Source organism: Chenopodium album, chromosome 5, assembly GCF_948465745.1.
Source record: "Chenopodium album chromosome 5, dcCheAlbu1.1, whole genome shotgun sequence".
NCBI lineage: Eukaryota > Viridiplantae > Streptophyta > Magnoliopsida > Caryophyllales > Amaranthaceae > Chenopodium > Chenopodium album.
The window spans coordinates 58019948-58043831 of NC_137838.1; the positions used below are offsets into that span (position 1 = coordinate 58019948).

General features: G+C 35.1%; 19 non-coding genes and 1 pseudogene across 19 annotated transcripts; all 20 read left to right on the forward strand.

Annotated features, from left to right (window-relative positions):
• The first annotated feature begins 133 nt into the window (after window positions 1-133).
• On the forward strand, window positions 134-252 carry LOC145633959 (5S ribosomal RNA). The gene has a single exon (XR_014113252.1). It is a non-coding gene; the product is annotated as a 5S ribosomal RNA (ribosomal RNA).
• Window positions 253-449: 197 nt separating this feature from the next.
• LOC145633831 (5S ribosomal RNA) lies at window positions 450-568 on the forward strand. Its single transcript, XR_014113130.1, has one exon. It is a non-coding gene; the product is annotated as a 5S ribosomal RNA (ribosomal RNA).
• A 197-nt stretch (window positions 569-765) lies between these two features.
• LOC145633976 (5S ribosomal RNA) lies at window positions 766-884 on the forward strand. The gene has a single exon (XR_014113268.1). It is a non-coding gene; the product is annotated as a 5S ribosomal RNA (ribosomal RNA).
• Window positions 885-1082: 198 nt separating this feature from the next.
• On the forward strand, window positions 1083-1201 carry LOC145633975 (5S ribosomal RNA). Its single transcript, XR_014113267.1, has one exon. It is a non-coding gene; the product is annotated as a 5S ribosomal RNA (ribosomal RNA).
• A 199-nt stretch (window positions 1202-1400) lies between these two features.
• On the forward strand, window positions 1401-1519 carry LOC145633925 (5S ribosomal RNA). The gene has a single exon (XR_014113220.1). It is a non-coding gene; the product is annotated as a 5S ribosomal RNA (ribosomal RNA).
• A 196-nt stretch (window positions 1520-1715) lies between these two features.
• On the forward strand, window positions 1716-1834 carry LOC145633565 (5S ribosomal RNA). The gene has a single exon (XR_014112877.1). It is a non-coding gene; the product is annotated as a 5S ribosomal RNA (ribosomal RNA).
• Window positions 1835-2033: 199 nt separating this feature from the next.
• On the forward strand, window positions 2034-2151 carry LOC145634065 (5S ribosomal RNA). The gene has a single exon (XR_014113354.1). It is a non-coding gene; the product is annotated as a 5S ribosomal RNA (ribosomal RNA).
• Window positions 2152-2349: 198 nt separating this feature from the next.
• Window positions 2350-2468, forward strand: LOC145633723 (5S ribosomal RNA). The gene has a single exon (XR_014113028.1). It is a non-coding gene; the product is annotated as a 5S ribosomal RNA (ribosomal RNA).
• A 196-nt stretch (window positions 2469-2664) lies between these two features.
• On the forward strand, window positions 2665-2783 carry LOC145633680 (5S ribosomal RNA). The gene has a single exon (XR_014112985.1). It is a non-coding gene; the product is annotated as a 5S ribosomal RNA (ribosomal RNA).
• Window positions 2784-2982: 199 nt separating this feature from the next.
• LOC145633957 (5S ribosomal RNA) lies at window positions 2983-3101 on the forward strand. The gene has a single exon (XR_014113250.1). It is a non-coding gene; the product is annotated as a 5S ribosomal RNA (ribosomal RNA).
• Window positions 3102-10539: 7438 nt separating this feature from the next.
• Window positions 10540-10658, forward strand: LOC145633933 (5S ribosomal RNA). The gene has a single exon (XR_014113228.1). It is a non-coding gene; the product is annotated as a 5S ribosomal RNA (ribosomal RNA).
• A 198-nt stretch (window positions 10659-10856) lies between these two features.
• On the forward strand, window positions 10857-10974 carry LOC145633942 (5S ribosomal RNA). Its single transcript, XR_014113237.1, has one exon. It is a non-coding gene; the product is annotated as a 5S ribosomal RNA (ribosomal RNA).
• Window positions 10975-11171: 197 nt separating this feature from the next.
• LOC145633852 (5S ribosomal RNA) lies at window positions 11172-11290 on the forward strand. Its single transcript, XR_014113151.1, has one exon. It is a non-coding gene; the product is annotated as a 5S ribosomal RNA (ribosomal RNA).
• A 200-nt stretch (window positions 11291-11490) lies between these two features.
• On the forward strand, window positions 11491-11609 carry LOC145633909 (5S ribosomal RNA). Its single transcript, XR_014113205.1, has one exon. It is a non-coding gene; the product is annotated as a 5S ribosomal RNA (ribosomal RNA).
• A 197-nt stretch (window positions 11610-11806) lies between these two features.
• LOC145633934 (5S ribosomal RNA) lies at window positions 11807-11925 on the forward strand. The gene has a single exon (XR_014113229.1). It is a non-coding gene; the product is annotated as a 5S ribosomal RNA (ribosomal RNA).
• Window positions 11926-12121: 196 nt separating this feature from the next.
• Window positions 12122-12240, forward strand: LOC145633665 (5S ribosomal RNA). Its single transcript, XR_014112971.1, has one exon. It is a non-coding gene; the product is annotated as a 5S ribosomal RNA (ribosomal RNA).
• Window positions 12241-12439: 199 nt separating this feature from the next.
• Window positions 12440-12558, forward strand: LOC145634050 (5S ribosomal RNA). Its single transcript, XR_014113340.1, has one exon. It is a non-coding gene; the product is annotated as a 5S ribosomal RNA (ribosomal RNA).
• A 198-nt stretch (window positions 12559-12756) lies between these two features.
• On the forward strand, window positions 12757-12875 carry LOC145633978 (5S ribosomal RNA). Its single transcript, XR_014113270.1, has one exon. It is a non-coding gene; the product is annotated as a 5S ribosomal RNA (ribosomal RNA).
• A 196-nt stretch (window positions 12876-13071) lies between these two features.
• LOC145633996 (5S ribosomal RNA) lies at window positions 13072-13190 on the forward strand. Its single transcript, XR_014113288.1, has one exon. It is a non-coding gene; the product is annotated as a 5S ribosomal RNA (ribosomal RNA).
• Window positions 13191-13385: 195 nt separating this feature from the next.
• On the forward strand, window positions 13386-13500 carry LOC145634072 (5S ribosomal RNA; annotated as a pseudogene).
• Window positions 13501-23884: the final 10384 nt, after the last annotated feature.

Below are 23884 nucleotides of genomic sequence, written 5' to 3' on the forward strand. Positions count from 1 at the left end.
GACGCGTAGAAAAAAAAAACCAATTTGAAAAAAAAAATGTTTGATTCGGACGATCGGGCACAAAATTACGGCATTTCGATTGAAATCAGGGGCTGGAAAGGGTATGAATACAAAAATACCGCAATAAATAAATGGGTGCGATCATACCAGCACTAATGCACCAGATCCCATCAGAACTTCGCAGTTAAGCGTGCTTGGGCGAAAGTAGTACTAGGATGGGTGACCTCCTTGGAAGTCCTCGTGTTGCACCCCTTTTTTGCCGAATTCGTAATTTTTATTTGTTTTCGGTTATTTTGAGATGGGAAATGGTTTGGGACGCGTAGATCTAAAAAAAAACCAATTTGAAAAAAAAAATGTTTGATTCGGACGATCGGGCACAAAGTTACGACATTTCGAAGGAACTCAGGGGCTGGAAAGGGTATAAATACAAAATAGCACAATAAGTAAATGGGTGCGATCATACCAGCACTAATGCACCGGATCCCATCAGAACTCCGCAGTTAAGCGTGTTTGGTCGAGAGTAGTACTAGGATGGGTGACCTCCTGGGAAGTCCTCGTGTTGCACCTCTTTTCTGCTGAATTCGTAATTTTTATTTGTTTTCGGTTATTTTGAGATGGGAAATGGTTTGGGACGCGTAGATCTAAAAAAAAACCAATTTGAAAAAAAAAATGTTTGATTCGGACGATTGGGCACAAAGTTACGGCATTTCGAAGGAAATCAGGGGCTGGAAATGGTATAAATACAAAATAGCACAATAAGTAAATGGGTGCGAACATACCAGCACTAATGCACCGGATCCCATCAAAACTCTGCAGTTAAGCGTGCCTGGGCGAGAGTAGTACTAGGATGGGTGACCTCCTGGGAAGTCCTCGTGTTGCACCTCTTTTCTGCTGAATTCGTAATTTTTATTTGTTTTCGGTTATTTTGAGATGGGAAATGGTTTGGGATGCGTAGATCTCAAAAAAAAAACCAATTTGAAAAAAAAAATTTTAATTCGGACGATCGGGCACAAAGTTACGACATTTCGAAGGAAATCAGAGGCTGGAATGGGTATAAATACAAAGTAGCGCAATAAGTAAATGGGTGTGATCATACCAGCACTAATGCACCGGATCCCAACAGAACTCCGCAGTTAAGCGTGCTTGGGCAAGAGTAGTGCTAGGATGGGTGACCTCTTGGGAAGTCCTCGTGTTGCACCCCTTTTCTGCTGAATTCGTAATTTTTATTTGTTTTCGGTTATTTTGAAATGGGAAATGGTTTGGGACGCATAGATTTAAAAAAAAAACCAATTTGAAAAAAAAAAATGTTTGATTCGGACGATCAGGCACAAAGTTACGGCATTTCGAAGGAAATCAGGGGCTGGAAAGGGTATAAATACAAAATAGCGCAATAAGTAAATGGGTGCGATCATACCAGCACTAATGCACCAGATCCCATCAGAACTCCGCAGTTAAGCGTGCTTGGGCGAGAGTAGTACTAGGATGGGTGACCTCCTTGGATGTCCTCGTGTTGCACCCCTTTTTTGCCGAATTCGTTATTTTTTTTGTTTTCGGTTATTTTGATATGGGAAATGGTTTGGGACGCGTAGATCTCGAAAAAAACCCAATTTAAAAAAAAAATGTTTAATTCGGACGATCAGGCACAAAGTTACGGCATTTCGAAGGAAATCAGAGGCTGGAAAGGGTATAAATACAAAATAGCGCAATAAGTAAGTGGGTGCGATCATACCAGCACTAATGCACCGGATCCCATCTGAACTCCGCAGTTAAGCGTGCTTGGGCGAGAGTAGTACTAGGATGGGTGACCTCCTGGGAAGTCCTCGTGTTGCACCCCTTTTCTGCCGAATTCGTAATTTTTAATTGTTTTCGGTTATTTTGAGATAGGAAATGGTTTGGGACGCGTAGATCTCGAAAAAAAAACCAATTTGAAAAAAAAAATGTTTAATTCGGACGATCGGGCACAAAGTTACGGCATTTCGAAGAAAATCAGAGGCTGGATAGGGTATAAATACAAAATAGCGCAATAAGTAAATGGGTGCGATCATACCAGCCCTAATGCACTGGATCCCATCAGAACTTCGCAGTTAAGCGTGCTTGGGCGAGAGAAGTACTAGGATGGGTGCCTCCTGGGAAGTCTTTGTGTTGCACCCCTTTTTTGCCAAATTCTTAATTTTTATTTGTTTTCGGTTATTTTGAGATGGGAAATAGTTTGGGACGCGTAGATCTCGAAAAAAAAACCAATTTGAAAAAAAAATATTTAATTCGGACGATCGGGCACAAAGTTAAGGCATTTCGAAGAAAATCAGAGGCTGGAAAGGGTATAAATACAAAATATAGCAATAAGTAAGTGGGTGCGATCATACCAGCACTTATGCACCGGATCCCATCAGAACTCCGCAGTTAAGCGTGCTTGGGTGAGAGTAGTACTAGGATGGGTGACCTCCTGGGAAGTCCTCGTGTTGCACCCTTTTTCTGCTGAATTTGTAATTTTTATTTGTTTTCGGTTATTTTGATATGGGAAATGGTTTGGGACGCGTAGATCTTAAAAAAAACCAATTTGAAAAAAAAATGTTTAATTCGGACGATCGGGCACAAAGTTATGGCATTTCGAAGGAAATTAGGGGCTGGAAAGGGTATAAATACAAAATAGCGCAATAAGTAAATGGGTGCGATCATACCAGCACTAATGCACCGGATCCCATCAGAACTCCGCAGTTAAGCGTGCTTGGGCGAGAGTAGTACTAGGATGGGTGACCTCCTGGGAAGTCCTCGTAATGCACCCCTTTTTTGCAGAATTCGTAATTTTTTTTTGTTTTCGGTTATTTTGAGATCAGAAATGGTTTGGGACGCGTAGATCTCGAAAAAAAAAACCAATTTAAAAAAAAAATGTTTAATTCGGACGATCGGGCACAAAGTTACGACATTTCGAAGGAAATCAGAGGCTGGAAAGGGTATAAATACAAAATATCGCAATAAGTAAATGGGTGCGATCATACCAGCACTAATGCACCGGATCCCATCAGAACTCCGCAATTAAGCATGCTTGGGCGAGAGTAGTACTCTGATGGGTGACCTCCTAGGAAGTCCTCGTGTTGCACCCCTTTTCTGCTGAATTCGTAATTTTTATTTGTTTTCAGTGATTTTGCGATGGGAAATGGTTTGGGACGCGTAGATCTAAAAAAAAACCAATTTGAAAAAAAAATGTTTAATTCGGACGATCGGGCACAAAGTTACGGCATTTCGAAGGAAATCAGAGGCTGGAAAGGGTATAAATACAAAATATAGCAATAAGTAAGTGGGTGCGATCATACCTGTAATCCCCCGTATTTTTAAATATATTAGTAATGAAATTATATTTTATTCATAATATTTATTTGTATTTTTTTTCGGATTTAATTTCAAAAGTTTCAAATTATTTTTGGGTTTGATGAACGATTTTATTACAAAGAACTTTTTATGAACCTTTCTTCACTAATTTATATCCAGCAAACAAACCAAACCCACTTTCTTTTCTTAATTGGCCCATTAATTTTATGAGGCCCAATCTTAAAACTAACCCTACACCACTCTCTCTCCTATAAATACCCCATACATCCCCAAAATTTCCCACACAAAAAGGTTAGTCTTATTTTCATCCTCCTTTGTTTCATTATTTTGCTTAATGTTATTTTAATTGTTTTGGGTTTTGATTTTAGTATAAAGATTATATTTTTAGTATTAAATTATATTTTAATGGTATAAAGATTATAAATTTCAGATTATATTTATGTTATAAATTTCATATTTTATGAATTATAAACCTAGGGTTTCAATTTATTGAAAATCATGATTTTAGGGTTTTTATGAACAATTGATTTAGGGCTTTTATAGTAATGATGTTTTGAAATTTTGGTGATTATATTACTAATTAGTTTCCAGATTATTTTGAGCACGTAAATTCGTATTTTAATGTTTAGATTTCGGTTCGTTAATATTAATCCCGTTTTAATCCCGATCAGGTTCTGAACTCATCCGATTTTGACAAAAAAGTAGTGTTTTCCATGTGGAAACGATGTTTTAAGAAAGACTCACTACCTTTGGTAGTGAGCACCACCCTCTCGTGGCCAAATTCTGCCTCTAAATATGATTTTCGGGCAGTTTTTCATTTTTAACGAAGTTTTTTATTTTTAAAATTTTATCCTTGAGTTTGATTAATAAAATTAATTATGTTTAAAGTTAATTAAGCATATAAATATGTTTTATTTATTTTAATAAGTTTTTCATCATATTATATTGTTGGAAATTACTTGGGATAGTAATATTAATTGTTGGTTGTTTTCTAGGAAGTGATTATTCCCTAGGAGAATTTTAAGTGATTAAAAGTGGCTCAAAAGGATTGTTTGTATGAGGTACGTACATGTCTACTTCGTTATAAGTAGTATCATGTTTAGGTACCAAAAGGAAAGAACTTAGTTTCATGATTAGGGAACACTTGGATGGAAATTGTTTGGTTACACATTGATTTAATTCATGTGCTTATGTTTATGAAACATGTTTTGGTGAATTGATTATGTTTGTATGGAATTATGGATGCAAACATGTTGAATTATATTGGATAAAATGTTTGTATGGAATGTTGATACAAGCATAATTTTATTGGATTGGTTTGTTAACCACATTTGGTTTATTAAAGGATTGGAATTGAATGGTTTAAGTGGAATGAATTTATTAATTATTCCACAAGGTTATTATTATTTATTTATTACTCAATCATAACTTGTTAGTATGTTGAGTAAAGGTGGATTAAGCCGAAATGGCTAGGTGAGTTGACTATGTTCAACAATTTTGGATAATTTGGAAGTTTAATGGAATTAAAGGTTAATTTGTGATGTGATCACCATTGTCTTAAATAAGATTAAAAACGAATTGATGTATGATTGTTATGTATGGTCTTCTTGATTGAGTCGGCTATTAATTAAAATTGTAATCACGTAAAGTGAAACATGGATGAGCAATAAAACTCTGGAAAGCGTGCACTTCTAGAGTATTGACAATTATGGGTTGGGGTACACGGTGGTAGCCCGTGGCTTTTCGAGGCTTGTTTGATCAACATGTCCTCTTCTCTTTTGGTATTTACATTTTATTTTATAATGAAAGTTAGATGGGATCCTAGACTAACTTTGTGAGAATGGAGTCGCGCCCATTCTTGCATCGCGCTAAACTTTTATTTCAAATGGTCATTTGGGACCTGGATTGGACAACCTGGTCTATTGCTTACTCCAAACTAAATTAAATTTATTAAATTGAATATGATGAGTCAAGTGTTTGGAATTGGTTAGTAGTATGTTGAGTCAATTGAATTGTTTAAGTGTGGAGTCTTGATTATTGAATTCACATTGTATGTTTATTTACTTTAATTAATTGAGCATGCTAGGTTTGGTACGTTGTAGCTTGTATGTACTCAGCTTTGCTGATTGCGTGCTTTTGTGTGTGTTTTCTTTTGGTCATGGCCTTCGCCTTTCAATGACCCTGTGATGATCCAATTATTACACTTGTATTATTGGGGAGCAGTATGCACAGGTTAGCTTGATGATGTGAAGTTAAGGGATTTGACAAACGCATTGTCAAGGGATTGGTGTGATTGAGAGTATTCGATTCTTGTGTTGAACTTATTTATGCTTTGCTATTTCGTTTATGTTTTGGATTTTTAATATTGGTTTGGTTTTAAATAAGGGCCTTATATGGTTCCAATTTGTAAGCTTTGACTTATTCGTTTTCTAAATTGTGTTATTTTAAATACTTAAGTTTGATTTTTCCGCTGCGATACTTTGATAAAGCCTTAACGTTTTAACACGTGGCGGTAACATGTCAATGGTTCTCCACTATTTTATTTAAAGTAAGTGGTTTGAAAAAGGGAGAATTATTGGGGTGTTACAAAGTGGTATCTGGGAGCTTAGGTTCGATTTAATTACCACCAAATTTAATTTAAAGTTTTTAGGCGCCTAACGTTTTAAATCTAATGAGTTTATTCGACTACCTTATTTAAAGTTAACTTAGATTTTCAAAAATTATTCTATTCTAATATATTTATTTCGGCATTTAATAAAAAAAGTTTATTTATTTGTTTTATATATTTTCAAAGTATTTTTGTTATTTTGAAATAAAATGAATTTAATTATTTATTTTTATTCCTAACTTGTGTGCTTATTTTGCTTATCGGTGAGATTTGGGTAGCATTAGAAAGGGCGTATAGAATAGATTATTTATTTCTTTATGCATTGTAATTAATTACTTAATGCTTTTATATTGTATGAAGTGATCATGCAAGTTATTTAATTGTGTATGTTCATGTAATGGTGCAAACTTGAGTGATCACTTAGTATCATGTTTAAGGATTAAAGCATGTCATATGGAATGGAATGGAATGAGATTCTTTGTGTAATGTGAAATGTTTAAATGATTTAATTTATTTGTGTGAAGCATGTAATTATGTGTCTACTAATGTGTGTTAATTTAATGATGTTATGCACTTGATGCATGAATTTTGGTGGAATTGAATCAAGGGAATTATTTTATTTAATTTTCGTGTGCGTAGGAATGATTAAAAATAAATAATCATTTCCTTTGAAAGTGACTTATTAGGGGCGATTGTGTGGCCGTGTCCACCTTTCTACCTTAATATATATATTTGATGATTATGAATGTGATTTATTAAGCAAGAAGAGTTTTTTTTCGCGCTGATGTCAGCCTAAGAGTGTGTTACATTTCTAGGTAGAGAAGGAGGATGACTAACAATGATGCTTTAGCTGCTGCTATTAGGACTAGTTGAACCAAATTCGATTGACTTGCTTATTAGTTTGCCTACTAGTGAGGTTGTGAGGTGCACCAAGATACATAAGGGTTTACCTTTGAGGATTGGAGAGACTGATTTTCCATCTGATCTTATAGAATTTGAATTGGATGACCTTGATGTCATTTTGGGAATAGATTGGTTAGCCACTTATAAGCTAATATAAGATTGATTGTGAGATAAAGAATGTTTACTTAAGGAGTTCTTTGGGGGAGATTGTGTATTACAGACGTTTTGGGAAACCAAATGGTATTGGGATTATTTCTGCGTTAAAGTTGTCAAAACTTGTACGTAAGGGGCATCCTTTGTTCTTTTGTTGTGTGCAAGACTTGGAAATGAGTAGTAAGTGAATGTGGAAGATGTGCCAATTGTGAATGAGTTTTGGATGTATTTTGTGAAGAAGAAATATGGGAGCATGAGATTGTGGATCGATTATAGAGAGTTGAAATAATGTCACAATAAAGAATAAGTACCCACTACCCAAGATCGATGATTTGTTTGATCAATTGAAGGGAGCTAGTGTGTTTTTCAAGATTGATTTACGTTCGGGGTATCATCAATTAAGAGTGGCTGATAAGGATATACCTAAGACTGCTTTTAGGATTAGATATGGGCACTACGAGTTTACAGTTTTGTCTTTTGAGTTGACCAATGCACTTGCAATTTTTATAGACTTGATGAATCGAGTATTCCATGAACAAGTTTGTAGTTGTTTTTATTGATGATATTTTGGTATACTCGAAAAGTGAGGAAAACATGAGCCATTGGGAGGCCGAGGATGATATGAGAAAGAGATAACCTAAGTTGTTTAATGAGGTGAGTTACGAGGGCGTAACTCTTGTTCTTTAAGGGGGGTAGAATGCGTATAATTTCGCGTTTTTTTTTTACCCTATTTTATGCTATTTTATGGTGTTTTCATGCTTTTCATAGCGATTTTATTTGTTTACGCATCTAGTGAAGTGCGTAAATTGGAATGGTGATAAAGTATTAGTGTCGATATTATGACACAATTGGGATATAATTTTGAAATTTTTGAAATGGCTTTATGCAAAAGTTTTGCAATTTAAGGGATTTTGTGCTAAGTTTCGGGACGAAACTTCTTTTAAGAGGGGTAGATTGTAATCCCCCGTATTTTTAAATATATTAGTAATGAAATTATATTTTATTCATAATATTTATTTGTATTTTTTTTCGGATTTAATTTCAAAAGTTTCAAATTATTTTTGGGTTTGATGAACGATTTTATTACAAAGAACTTTTTATGAACCTTTCTTCACTAATTTATATCCAGCAAACAAACCAAACCCACTTTCTTTTCTTAATTGGCCCATTAATTTTATGAGGCCCAATCTTAAAACTAACCCTACACCACTCTCTCTCCTATAAATACCCCATACATCCCCAAAATTTCCCACACAAAAAGGTTAATCTTATTTTCATCCTCCTTTGTTTCATTATTTTGCTTAATGTTATTTTAATTGTTTTGGGTTTTGATTTTAGTATAAAGATTATATTTTTAGTATTAAATTATATTTTAATGGTATAAAGATTATAAATTTCAGATTATATTTATGTTATAAATTTCATATTTTATGAATTATAAACCTAGGGTTTCAATTTATTGAAAATCATGATTTTAGGGTTTTTATGAACAATTGATTTAGGGCTTTTATAGTAATGATGTTTTGAAATTTTGGTGATTATATTACTAATTAGTTTCCAGATTATTTTGAGCACGTAAATTCGTATTTTAATGTTTAGATTTCGGTTCGTTAATATTAATCCCGTTTTAATCCCGATCAGGTTCTGAACTCATCCGATTTTGACAAAAAAGTAGTGTTTTCCATGTGGAAACGATGTTTTAAGAAAGACTCACTACCTTTGGTAGTGAGCACCACCCTCTCGTGGCCAAATTCTGCCTCTAAATATGATTTTCGGGCAGTTTTTCATTTTTAACGAAGTTTTTTATTTTTAAAATTTTATCCTTGAGTTTGATTAATAAAATTAATTATGTTTAAAGTTAATTAAGCATATAAATATGTTTTATTTATTTTAATAAGTTTTTCATCATATTATATTGTTGGAAATTACTTGGGATAATAATATTAATTGTTGGTTGTTTTCTAGGAAGTGATTATTCCCTAGGAGAATTTTAAGTGATTAAAAGTGGCTCAAAAGGATTGTTTGTATGAGGTACGTACATGTCTACTTCGTTATAAGTAGTATCATGTTTAGGTACCAAAAGGAAAGAACTTAGTTTCATGATTAGGGAACACTTGGATGGAAATTGTTTGGTTACACATTGATTTAATTCATGTGCTTATGTTTATGAAACATGTTTTGGTGAATTGATTATGTTTGTATGGAATTATGGATGCAAACATGTTGAATTATATTGGATAAAATGTTTGTATGGAATGTTGATACAAGCATAATTTTATTGGATTGGTTTGTTAACCACATTTGGTTTATTAAAGGATTGGAATTGAATGGTTTAAGTGGAATGAATTTATTAATTATTCCACAAGGTTATTATTATTTATTTATTACTCAATCATAACTTGTTAGTATGTTGAGTAAAGGTGGATTAAGCCGAAATGGCTAGGTGAGTTGACTATGTTCAACAATTTTGGATAATTTGGAAGTTTAATGGAATTAAAGGTTAATTTGTGATGTGATCACCATTGTCTTAAATAAGATTAAAAACGAATTGATGTATGATTGTTATGTATGGTCTTCTTGATTGAGTCGGCTATTAATTAAAATTGTAATCACGTAAAGTGAAACATGGATGAGCAATAAAACTCTGGAAAGCGTGCACTTCTAGAGTATTGACAATTATGGGTTGGGGTACACGGTGGTAGCCCGTGGCTTTTCGAGGCTTGTTTGATCAACATGTCCTCTTCTCTTTTGGTATTTACATTTTATTTTATAATGAAAGTTAGATGGGATCCTAGACTAACTTTGTGAGAATGGAGTCGCGCCCATTCTTGCATCGCGCTAAACTTTTATTTCAAATGGTCATTTGGGACCTGGATTGGACAACCTGGTCTATTGCTTACTCCAAACTAAATTAAATTTATTAAATTGAATATGATGAGTCAAGTGTTTGGAATTGGTTAGTAGTATGTTGAGTCAATTGAATTGTTTAAGTGTGGAGTCTTGATTATTGAATTCACATTGTATGTTTATTTACTTTAATTAATTGAGCATGCTAGGTTTGGTACGTTGTAGCTTGTATGTACTCAGCTTTGCTGATTGCGTGCTTTTGTGTGTGTTTTCTTTTGGTCATGGCCTTCGCCTTTCAATGACCCTGTGATGATCCAATTATTACACTTGTATTATTGGGGAGCAGTATGCACAGGTTAGCTTGATGATGTGAAGTTAAGGGATTTGACAAACGCATTGTCAAGGGATTGGTGTGATTGAGAGTATTCGATTCTTGTGTTGAACTTATTTATGCTTTGCTATTTCGTTTATGTTTTGGATTTTTAATATTGGTTTGGTTTTAAATAAGGGCCTTATATGGTTCCAATTTGTAAGCTTTGACTTATTCGTTTTCTAAATTGTGTTATTTTAAATACTTAAGTTTGATTTTTCCGCTGCGATACTTTGATAAAGCCTTAACGTTTTAACACGTGGCGGTAACATGTCAATGGTTCTCCACTATTTTATTTAAAGTAAGTGGTTTGAAAAAGGGAGAATTATTGGGGTGTTACAATACCAGCACTAATGCACCGGATCCCATCAGAACTCCGCAGTTAAGCGTGCTTGGGCGAGAGTAGTACTAGGATGGGTGACCTCCTGGGAAGTCATCGTGTTGCACCCCATTTCTTCCGAATTCGTAATTATTATTTGTTTTCGGTTATTTTGAGATGGGAAATGGTTTGGGACGCGTAGATCTCGAAAAAAAACCAATTTGAAAAAAAAAATGTTTAATTCGGACGATCTGGCACAAAGATACGACATTTCGAAGAAAATCAGGGGCTGGAAAGGGTATATATACAAAATAGCGCAATAATTAAGTGGGTGCGATCATACCAGCACTAATGCACCGGATCCCATCAGAACTCCGCAGTTAAGCGTGCTTGGGCGAGAGTAGTACTAGGATGGGTGCCTCCTGGGAAGTCTTTGTGTTGCACCCCTTTTTTGCCAAATTCTTTATTTTTATTTGTTTTCGGTTATTTTGAGATGGGAAATGGTTTGGGACGCGTAGATCTCGAAAAAAAACCATTTTGAAAAAAAAATGTTTAATTCGGACGATTGGGCACAAAGTTACGGCATTTCGAAGGAAATCAGAGGCTGGAAATGGTATAAATACAAAATCGCGCAATAAGTAAGTGGGTGCGATCATACCAGCCCTAATGCACTGGATCCCATCAGAACTCCGCAGTTAAGCGTGCTTGGGCGAGAGTAGTACTAGGATGGGTGACCTCCTAGGAAGTCCTCGTGTTGCACCCCTTTTTTTCCGAATTCGTAATTTTTATTTGTTTTCGGTTATTTTGAGATGGGAAATGGTTTGGGACGCGTAGATCTCGAAAAAAAAAACCAATTTGAAATAAAAAATGTTTAATTCGGACGATCGGGCACAAAGTTACGGCATTTCGAAGGAAATCAGGGGCTGGAAAGGGTATAAATATAAAATAGCGCAATAAGTAAATGGGTGCGATCATACCAGCACTAATGCACCGGATCCCATCAGAACTCTGCAGTTAAACGTGCTTGGGCGAGACTAGTAATAGGATGGGTGACCTCCTGGGAAGTCCTCGTGTTGCACCCCTTTTCTGCTGAATTCGTAATTTTTATTTGTTTTTGGTTATTTTGAGATGGGAAATGGTTTGGGACGCGTAGATCTCAAAATAAACCAATTTGAAAAAAAAAATGTTTAATTCGGACGATTGGGCACAAAGTTACGGCATTTCGAAGGAAATCAGGGGCTGGAAAGGGTATAAATACAAAATAGCGCAATAAATAAATGGGTGCGATCATACCAGCACTAATGCACCGGATCCCATCAGAACTCTGCAGTTAAACGTGCTTGGGCGAGACTAGTAATAGGATGGGTGACCTCCTGGGAAGTCCTCGTGTTGCACCCTTTTTCTGCTGAATTCGTAATTTTTATTTGTTTTCGGTTATTTTTAGATGGGAAATGGTTTGGGACGCGTAGATCTCAAAAAAAACCAATTTGAAAAAAAAATGTTTAATTCGGACGATCGGGCACAAAGTTACGGCATTTCGAAGGAAATCAGGGACTGGAAAGGGTATAAATACAAAATAGCGCAAAAAGTAAATGGGTGCGATCATACCAGCACTAATGCACCGGATCCCATCAGAACTCCGCAGTTAAGCGTGCTTGGGCGAGAGTAGTATTAGGATGGGTGACCTCCTGGGAAGTCCTCGTGTTGCACCCCTTTTTTTCCGAATTCGTAATTTTTATTTGTTTTCGGTTATTTTGAGATGGGAAATGGTATTGGGACGCGTAGATCTCGAAAAAAAAACAAATTTGAAAAAAAACTGTTTAATTCGGACGATCGGTCACAAAGTTACGGCATTTCGAAGGAAATCAGGGGCTGGAAAGGGTATAAATACAAAATATCACAATAAGTAAATGGTTGCGATCATACCAGTATTATTGCACCGGATCCCATCAGAACTACGCAGTTAAGCGTGCTTGGGCGATAGTAGTACTAGGATGGGTGACCTCCTGGGAAGTCCTCGTGTTGCACCCCTTTTTTGCCGAATTCGTAATTTTTATTTGTTTTCGGTTATTTTGAGATGGGAAATGGTTTGGGACGCGTAGATCTCGAAAAAAAACCAATTTGAATAAAAAAATGTTTAATTAGGACGATCGGGCACAAAGTTACGGCATTTCGAAGGAAATCAGGGGCTGGAAAGGGTATAAATACAAAATAGCGCAATAAATAAATGGGTGCGATCATACCAGCACTAATGCATCGGATCCCATCAGAACTCCGCAGTTAAGCGTTCTTGGGCGAGAGAAGTACTAGGATGGGTGACCTCCTGGGAAGTCATCGTGTTGCACCCCTTTTCTGCTGAATACGTAATTTTTATTTGTTTTCGGTTATTTTGAGATGGGAAATGGTTTGGGACGCGTAGATCTAAAAAAAAACCAATTTGAAAAAAAAATGTTTGATTCGGACGATCGGGCACAAAGTTATGGCATTTCGAAGGAAATCAGGGGCTGGAAAGGGTATAAATACAAAATAGCACAATAAGTAAATGGGTTCGATCATACCAGCACTAATGCATCGGATCCCATCAGAACTCCGCAGTTAAGCGTGCTTGGGCGATAGTAGTACTAGGATGGGTGACCTCCTGGGAAGTCCTCGTGTTGCACCCTTTTTCTGCTGAATTTGTAATTTTTATTTGTTTTCGGTTATTTTGATATGGGAAATGGTTTGGGACGGGTAGATCTAAAAAAAACCATTTTGAAAAAAAAATGTTTAATTCGGACGATCGGGCACAAAGTTATGGCATTTCGAAGGAAATTAGGGGCTGGAAAGGGTATAAATACAAAATAGCGCAATAAGTAAATGGGTGCGATCATACCAGCACTAATGCACCGGATCCCATCAGAACTCCGCAGTTAAGCGTGCTTGGGCGAGAGTAGTACTAGGATGGGTCATGTAGACACCCATTTGTGTCTCTCCAAAACCAAACCCAGTGATGAGTACCTTTCATGTCGAATCACAATCGAATGAAGTGAAAGTGTGGAAAGTCTAGTGTTGCGGATAGTTTTTATTTCTTTTCTTTCTCTCTGTTTTTTGAAAACCTATTTTAAGAAAAAAGCCAATCCAATTTTTTTTTTGTCCATGGAAAGGTTTCAATAACAGTGTAGTTGGGTCGGGTTCGAAAACAGCTTTCCAACGATATATTATAAGCCCAATTCCGATGAATAATGAGGAAGTTATGGTTAAATTATTAAACTGGGTCTGATTTCATCTTTGCGTGCGGCCCAATGATCTAGAGGAAGGCCTATTATTGGTTTATCATTCCTAATGCAATGAGAATTGATTATAGTCTTGTAGATTCTTCTAGAAGGTTCTTTTCATTCCTAATCCTAAATTAATTAGCATTGATAAATTGACTTTAGTTGACTTTTTTGAGTTTTAATCAGATTAAAAGAAGTGTTTTGGAGGAAAATACGATTTTTCCCTCTCGTACAGCTAAATTTTATCAAATTAAGAAAACGCGTGGAAATTTATTTCCAACGCTTGGTGCCATACCTGGCGTCTGGCGCTAGAGTCCAGCGTTTGGCTCCAGGTCTGTGGTTTGCGCTGCGATCGTGTTTTATTCTTTTCAAAATTCTGATTTGTTTTTTATCACATCCGGGTGATTTTCTCTATAAATAGCCTCCTAAAAATCTGTTTTCGATCATCAACAATCATCAATTCTTCTCACCAACTCTCATCAAGAATCTCTTGATTACTCTCTCTCTCTCTTTTATTCTAAACCAACCTTTTTACAAACAGAATTCCGTATTCACAAGATCTAGACATACCTAGCCAAGTTCGAAGTTGCCTTTGCCCTAGACGTGAAAGGTTTTAATTTCTGAGGATTTGGTCCCAAATCTCTATTTCAATTATTTAGTTTAATTTAATTGTTTGTTTTATTATTTTCCTTGAAGTTACTAACGCGTGTATTTTGTAATTAGAAAGAGATACGAGGCATCCAAGTAAGTACTTTAATTGTTTTATTGATATCATAATATAGAAATCATGCTTAGGTTATTATTTTGATTCCTAGTATCATGTTGAGGATGTGCCTAGTATCATGTTAGGATGCTTTCTTTAGTATGATATTTAGGGTGATTTACTTACATGACAATTATGATTTCTAAGATGCTTCCTTTTCTTTCCTAACATTCATGTTAGTATCATGTTAGGGTTAAAGCTTTGATTTTAATGTTTAGTGACATGCTAGGGTTTGTTATTAATCTTATTAGTATCATGCCTAGGATCTTGTTACTATTATGCTTTAATATGATTATGGTTATTAACATGATAATGATTATTATTATATGTTGCTTGATGCTTATTTATTGTTATTGCTTGATCACGCCTTTTATGCATGTTTAAAGGGAATTGGTACTTGTAATCACGCTTAATAAGATAATTAATAATCTTGTTTAGGGTTAATGTGATTATAATTCAAGTGATCGCCAATAATAGATTTGTTTGTGCATTAATATTCAACCAACATAGTTTAAACAGGTTAAGGGTAAACCTATTGATTGCATGTTAGTCAGAAAGCGCACATGAATACGATTAGAATAAAGTAGAGACCTATTATTAGGGCAGGTTCAATATCTTTTAGGTTTGATTTGTACCTTCATCCCCGAACTACCAGTCATGGTTCCAGACCTATTGGAGTTGACGATCTCATGGATCGTTAAGGAGTGTAACCTTCACCTCGTGAACGGTTTACAAGTTCCTAAAACTTGTTGGTGACTCTTTTATTCTATCTTCCTTCCCTTTGGACGCCATCGTACTTAAGTGTATGATCACAATGGGGTTCAAGTTTGGGGTAATGCTTGAAATATTCCCTACAGTTTTTGGCGACTCCACTGGGGAGGATTTCTATTTTAATTCCTAAAATTTATTTTGGCAATGATTTAGAATGAGTGGATGAGACTCGAAAAGTTCTAAGTATTTCATGTGCATAATTTTGATTAACATTATTGTCATATGCATAAAAAAGATCTCATTGGAAAGACCATCCGTAATGAGTTAAAAACATAGGATTTTTACACGAAAGAAATTTGAGGAATATCTTTCACAACTAGGATCGAAAAAATAATGCGCGAAACTGGAAATTTTTATCGAGCACAGAAAGCTGCTGAGGCATGTAGGAACTAACGTTAGAAAACAGAGTATGTCACCGAGGATTTGACTCTGGCGCCAAGCGACACTCCTGTTGCCAGGCGCCAGAGCCAAATCGCGGAGACGACCTCTGTTCGCTGGCGCCAAGTTCTTCCAATACCGAGCCAGAAATATGCGTTCTAATTTTAACCAGTTTTCAGCACTGTTTGCTCGATCCTACTTCCTGATTGAGTTTTTTCTCACTTTTCTGAAACCCATATGTGTATTACATATGGACATAACCCTATGGGAATTCATGCTCCATCAATCTGATTGAACGCTCTATGCAACAAAGGGTACATCCGAGAATGTTGAATTCACTAAACCATGGAAGCGAGTTTTTAACTCGCGGCGTGCCGGTGTCCCATCCACTTGCGCCAACCCTTCAAAAGGTAAGGCTTCCGCGCGGTGCATCCGGACAATTAACCATGGACCCTCTTTGACTAACCCATATCCCAAACTTTAGAGAAGTAGAGCCATGGTTAGGTTGCAAACTCATTGCATCATATTGTGACTACTTGACTACTTGTGCATTCTTTGCTTGGGCATACTCTATGTGTTTTTCCTAACGGTATGTTTGACTTGTGATTAAGTGTAAATAAACTGATTAATGACTAAAGGAATTTTCTTAATTAATTGATTTATTAATTTGAGCTAAAAAAAATACCTAAAATCGAGTCATAGTTCCTTTAAGTCAACCCGGATTTTTATTCCTGGATACTGCACAAACGTCAACTTGTTTTGGTCATAGCCAAAATTCTAGCAAGAACTACGAGTTGTACAGCCTATGGATCTGTAACCCCAACTTTTATCTTTAATTTGGCGTTGGTTTCATCCCACTCAGAGTCACAGATCGAAAGTTATGACTAAAATAGCACAGCTTGTCCAGTTTAATGCATATACGTGAGGTCTTAACTTAGCCTTTGTTCGAGTCTAGTCACATGGTCTAGCCACATGGTCATGACACGAGTCTTAACATGTCACATACACTCACTAGTCTTAGCACACACTTTGTGTATATGTCATCATGACCATGTCTTAGGCTCATGCATGAGTCGTTTTTTCCGTCATTTGAGTTGGGGGTACATTCTATCCCTAATTTTTTCATATCTCTCCATCTACATCATCTTTCAATTATCTACATGATTCCTCCATATCACAACCTTTATTCTTCCTACCTTCTTCTATCCTTACATGTTGAATAGAGTTTGAGTCAAATAATTAACAGTCGATATCCCTAACATGTTGAATAGAGTTTGAGTCAAATAATTAACAGTCGATATATATATTTCCGTTCACTTCAACTTATATTTGTTTAACTGAAATTATTTTTACTTAATTGAACTTATTTTTGTTGAACTGAAATTAGTTTTACTGATTTTTAGTTGTATTTATTCTTAAAGATTACTTATTTTTACTAAATTAAAATTATTATTATTGAATTGAAATTATTTTTGCTGAACTGAACTTATTTTTAATGAACTAAAATTATTTTTACTGAAGATTATTTATTAAAGGTGAAGTGAACAAGGCCTAAGTAGGTAAATAATACTATTAAATGTTGTAGTTGTATAAATATTTTTCTAATGGTACAAATAAGTATGTAAATTATACTCCATCCGTTAGCATCACTTTCCTTTTATAGGTGTTTTTTTTAAACGCATCATTTCCTTATTTGGTAACTTTATACTATATTTTATCATTTCTCTCTCTTACTTCAAACCCCACTTAAAATATTTTACTACCTCTAATTTTTTTTAGTTGCAAATTTGTGGTATTATTTGAGAGATATAAAATATTTCAAAGTTGCAACTAAAAAAAAAAACAAAAAAAAGCGGAGGTAGTATCATTTCTCTCTTCTCCATGGTCTCCACTTATTTAATAAAATATTTACCCTCCCTCACATTCTTTCTCTTTCAAGGTCCCCGTCTATTACAATAATAAATTATTCACCCACTCACAATATTATATTAATCTCCCCATCTAACTTTTACAATAATAAATTTCCAAGTGAAACAAATAAAAAAAACCAAAGGAGTAAATCAAATATTATACAACTGTGAGATACTTGTATAATAGTATCACTTAGATAATCTATACTCTAATGGTATAATATATACGCCAAGATATGCTCGATTTTTGTTAAACTAAATAACTTTTACCGAAATAAATTACTCTGTATTTTTGTTGAGCTGATTTTTGCTAATCAAAATTTATTTTTACTAATTTAATATTATTTTGTTTTTTTAATTTACTAATTTTTATTGATAAAATTTATTTTTAATAAAAAAAACTTATTTTTACTGAAAAGAAATCAAATTTACTGAATATTATTTTAATGCGATTAGAATAAAACGAGAGAAATGTAATGGGAACAGTTTCTCACATGCCTTGGAGAATGATTTTTGAAGAGATGCTACACATAAACCAGGTTTATGTGGGGTAGGCATACACTCCCAATAAAAAAACGCCATGTCACTACAAGCCAAAATAAAGAGGGGGAAAATTGGGAGGAAAAATTTTTTGGCTTTAGGCGCCTAAAGTCATTGTTGGGCGGGAGAAAATGCTAAGCGCCAAACCACCTTTAATGCTCACAATCCCACCGACTTTTATATATAATTCATTTGCAGTAGATTTTACAATTCATTTGTCAGTAGATTTTATAATTCATTTGAATACAGTGTATGTTACAAAAACATATATCCCCAATATCAAATTATATGTTATTGTTACTAGAAAATGTTTTTATCTAATATCATATGTAAAGGCATTACCAAGAGGTACAAATTACTAGCTTATACATAATAACCAACAGAGGATAACAACAATCGGTATTTACAAACTATAATTTAGGTTTTGAATACTATTTAAATATAAGTTGTTAGCAAAGTAAATTCAAACCTAAAGTTGTTTTTAATTATTTTTACAAAAATATATACTACCTCCGTATATTATTATGTGCAACAAAGGAATATTTTATGTCTCATAAATAATACTCCTTTGTTGCACATAATAATTAACGGAGGTAGTATTTACTAAGGGTCTGTTCACATTTACTTAATTTCAGTTCAGTTCAGCTCCAATCAGTTCAGTTTAGTTCAGCTCCTAATTTCCCTATCTCATAAAATATTCAGTTCAGTTCAGTTCAGCTCCAATCAGTTCAGTTCAACTCCAATAAGTTCAGTTCAGTTTAGTTTAGTTTAGTTCAGTTCAGTAAATGTGAACAGACCCTAAGGAAGAATAACTCTTCAAATGCTAAATGTTTGCTTCAAACATCCAATATTAATGACAAGTCTTGAGTTGAAATATTAAACGAGTAAAGTAGTGAATGGTTAGAATCAAATAGTGGAGGATTTTAAAAAAATTCATTTGGAATACAACAAGAAATTATGTATGAAAAGTAAATAAATATTTTGTAATATATTAATAATAAAACTTAAACTTTTGGAATCTTTGTTTATATATTGTAAGTAGCTAGATTTCTAACTACTCATCGTTTTATTAATATTTTTTTTTATATGTTCATTAGTGTAGGCGTCGTTCGAAGTGCGCCTACGTAAAAGCATGTGTGAATATGCTTGGCACTCATAGGAAGTGAGAATTGACATTACGATTAGGGACAAAATAAAGTAGGGAGCCGCCAACAAGTTTTTAAGGAACTTGTAAACCGTTCACGGATCATAAAAGGCAACCACGATAAAGGGACAACGAAGGCAACAACGATTGACCCGTGAAGGTTACACCCCATTCATAATCCATGATATTACTAACTCCATATGGTTCGGAACCACGAAAGGAGGATCAGGGATGATGGTACGAAGTGAGTCATGGAGTCACATTCGCCCGTATTGGCCTCTACTCGATTCTTATATTGAAAAGCATTCCTGTGATCTCAAAGGCATACAAACAAAATATTCAATTCGCTCCAAACTATTATTTAACTAAATTGGTTGAATATTAATGCACACATATAATTCTAAAATATTGGTGATCACTTGATTAAACAACAAGATTAAAAAGGATCCTAAACCGGTTGTCCAAATTATCTTATTAGGCGTGATTTTCAATTACATATTCCCTTTAACATGCAATATGGTGATCAATAAATATAATAGAATAACATTAATATTGGAAACAATTTAATCACAATTCCAACAACATAAAATCGTTAGAAAATAATAGAAATAAAAGGAACATGACTCTTACTTTGATTCTGTTTGTTTGCAACTACAAAATAATAAACGAGTTAGTAACTTCAAGGAAATAATAAAACAATAATTAAATTAAATTAAATTAAGTAGAGTTGATTTGGGGCCAAACCCTCAAACAGTTCTACCTTTCACGCCTTGGCTTAAGGACAGAACCACGAGTAAAGTATGGACTCCTTTGAGCACTTGAAGAAGGAATTTTGAAGTGAAAAGGGTAGGCTAGTGACAAGGTAAAGTCGTATCCCCTAATAAAAAATAATTACCTAAATCACTAATTAAGATAGATAGGGAAGTAGGGTCGATCTCCAAAGGGAAACAAGTCTTTTTACTCCTAATTAATTATTATAATCTAAATTATTTAAGTAACCAATATTTATAATTAAGTATGAAACTAAACTACAAAGAATAAGAGTAGGGAGAAAACGATATATAAAGGGATCTAGGGCATAGGTTCACCAATAAATAATACTCCATGGTAAAACATAGTAATCAATCATTGACATTGCATAAATAACATGATTAACAGGCTCTCGCAATTTATTAATCAACATAGATCTAACAGGCTCTTGCAATTTACTAGATCTAAGTTCTTATTGAAAATAGCCTTTAATATCAAATTAACATCTGCTCGATTCATCAATTTAATATTGCTATACTTTTACAAGCCGAAATTGTAAAACATTAAAACAATCCAATAAGAAATTATCATGCAATACCAACAATCAATAATAGTCAATCATCAATGCATCAATTAACCAGATTGTAAAGGGCTCTCGCTACTTATTAGAATCACACAATTAATTTATCGGTATTAAATCTCATCTCTCGAATCTTGACTTAACCATTTATAAATTAACTTGCCTATTGAAACTAGACCTAAACATTAATTCTCATCTCTCGATTCTTGAATCAATATTATCAAACTCATGCATAAAAGATAGGCCTAATCTAGTCACAGAGCATTAATCCAATCAATAGGAAATTAATCTAGCATTGATAATCAACAACAATAATTTACCCCTTCATATTATTTATTAGATCCCCATAAACCCTAGAAATTAAACTACTCACACATATTAAAAACTAAATTAATCAAAGTAATAAAATAAATCATGATGAAAGGAATAGAAATAAATAAGATTAAAGGAAGATGAATCGTTACCCAAAATAATCTGGAATTAATCAAAGAAATAAGAACAAAGGTTTAGAGAGAGTTTAAGAGAGAGAAAACTAAGTGGAGAGAGTAAGTCTAAGAAAAGAGGGATCCGTCCATTAATTCTCCTCCAAACGTACTTAAAACAAAACTAAAACAACTCCTAATTAGAAACTAATTGCTCGACAAAAGAGCCCTTCCAGAAACACGCGCCCGATCGGGCTAGAGGCCGCCCGATCGAGCGCGCCTTTTTTTCTTGCACTACTCTTCTCACTGCACCGCCCGATCGTGCTAAGCCTCGCACGATCGGGCGCGCCTTGGCTTGCTGCGCATCTTGCCCTTGCGTGCATCCGCCCGATCGGGTCTATGCTTGCCCGATCGAGCCCGGTCTTCTCCTTCGAGGCTTGGACTTCGATTGGGCTAGATTTCTCGGCCCAATCCATATTTCCTCTCGGGTCTCGAATACATGGTCCAAATGCCTCGTGATCCAAATCACCGAGCCCTTAGTCACCGGCTCGATGGCTCTAGCCGGCCTTGGGCTCCAAAAGTGGTCGTGTTTCTCCAATGCTCGTGATCGCTCCAAAATATCTCGGGAAAATACTCCAAAAGCATAAATCCCTACAAAAGTCAACCAAATCTACGAAAACACTGGAAAACACCGATTAGTAATAAAAGTAGCTCTAAAGAGCCAAAAACACTACTAATTACGACCAAGGGACGGGGGTAAAATACTGTATAAAATAGACATATCAAACTCCCCCAAGCCAAACCTTTGCTTGTCCCTAAGCAAAGAGCTCATCAACGAACATATAAAACATGCCTCACCCCAATATAAAAATCAAACTCAAACGATTCAAGGTAAATCAAATAAACATGCTTCAAGGTCAACCAATCAAATCCATCTAATTACCTTTCCTCCCTAACAATTGTCAAAAAGAGCAAACCACAAGAGCATATAGAATTCAAGACTAGTGCTCACACACTCAACTCTCATTTTATGTGGCGAGTAAATAATGTACTCGATCTCTCTCCAACCAACCCCTTTAATGTGAACAATGCCCTCCCAACTCACACTCTCGTGTGTATAAAAACATCGAACGCTCATCCTACTAGTCGACTCGAAATATGCCAAGTCATAACTTGCATTGATAAACAACACTTTCACAATTACATAACTTCTATGCACAAGGTCGGAAGGTCTTTTAAGCTTGTAATGTAAGGCTAGGGTAAAGGGTAGGAATCATTTGGGAACAAGTGAGAGAAAAACTATGCTTAAGGGAGCAAATCCTAGTAAAACCAAAGTCAAAAATAAATAATGACTAATCATCTCCAACATACTCAACTCCAACAAAAATTCACCAAATACAACTCCAAACAATATAAATAATCCCAACTCTTACAATTTCACTCATAAGATATAATAATGAAGAAGTGAAGTGAATAAACAAACTTTATTTTCCAAACTTGAATTTTTCATTGAGGCTCATATTCTTTCTTTTGATCAACCTCCATCTAAAACATTTGAACATTTTTTCCTTTTGAAGTTCACTTATTTTTTCACATTTTTTTTTCTTTGAACTTCTCTTTTGTTTCCATCACACTTTTATTTTTTTTCTCAAATATATACAACTTTCAAACTCATAAAAAAAAAAATATGATCAAGAACAAATTGCTTCTCAAAACCCACCCAAATTATGCAAATAATGTGCACACTACAAACTCCCTCACCTCACTCACTAATAGCTCCCCCAAGCCAAGCTTGGGACTAGTAACCACTGGGGCAATTAAGGCTTGTAATGTGGCTATAAACAATAAAAGGGGCACAAGCAACAACATGGGTGACAAGAAGGGAACAAATGTATCTAAATACTCTGAAGGCTACCTAAAAGAATGAACGCCTTCGTCCTCCTCATGTGCATAATAAAAAGTCATGAAACACTACTCATAGTTGCAAATCAATACTCAAATTCATTGACATACCAGGAATTATGGAACTAACACACATTTCCTAACCAAATCAACTAGTCAAGCACTATATTCACAAGTAGTTGGACAAAATTGACGCATGTTAAGATTTCAAGGCAATTAAACTTCAAATCATGACCAACAAATCCACAATATTCAACATCAAATACCAAGAATCAAAACAAATTTTCTCAAGTATGGAGCACAGGGAAGCATGATTTACAATTCATTGGAACGTATTTTTGAATTTCTGTTTATTTTTTCAATTTTTTTGTATTTTTGTAAATAAAGAAAGCAATAAAAACTACACTAGGAAAGCAAGAAATCTAACCTAGAAAGCAAGAAAATCTATACTATGAAAGCAAATAAAGAGAGAAAAGGAAGAGAATTTTCAAGTGAAAGAACACCCCCCCAAGCCAAATCAAGCAATGCCCTCATTGACTTGGGAGAGTAGCCTACTCCTCATCCTCATCCATCCTGGTATAGCCCCCGCCATGGCTAGAACCGGCTCCGCCATGGCTAGAGCCACCACCACCATACCCTGAACCACCCGCAAAATAGTTAGGGTCTACATTCCCCCCAAGCCCACCAAAAGGAGCATCGGTCCCATATCCATGGACCGATGAATAGTCCACATAGGTACCGTAGGCACTTGGGTCCGTGTATCCCCCTTGGGGGTATTGGAACCAATCGGGGACAAGTGATTCGGGGGGAATAGCCCCCCGACGGGCGTAATCATCATACATGGGGTATAAACCCCGCCCTAAGTTCCTCTCCACAACCCCAACCCTAGCATCTAGGGCTCCTACCCTAGTGTCCAAATTCCTAACCATACCCTCCATCCTCC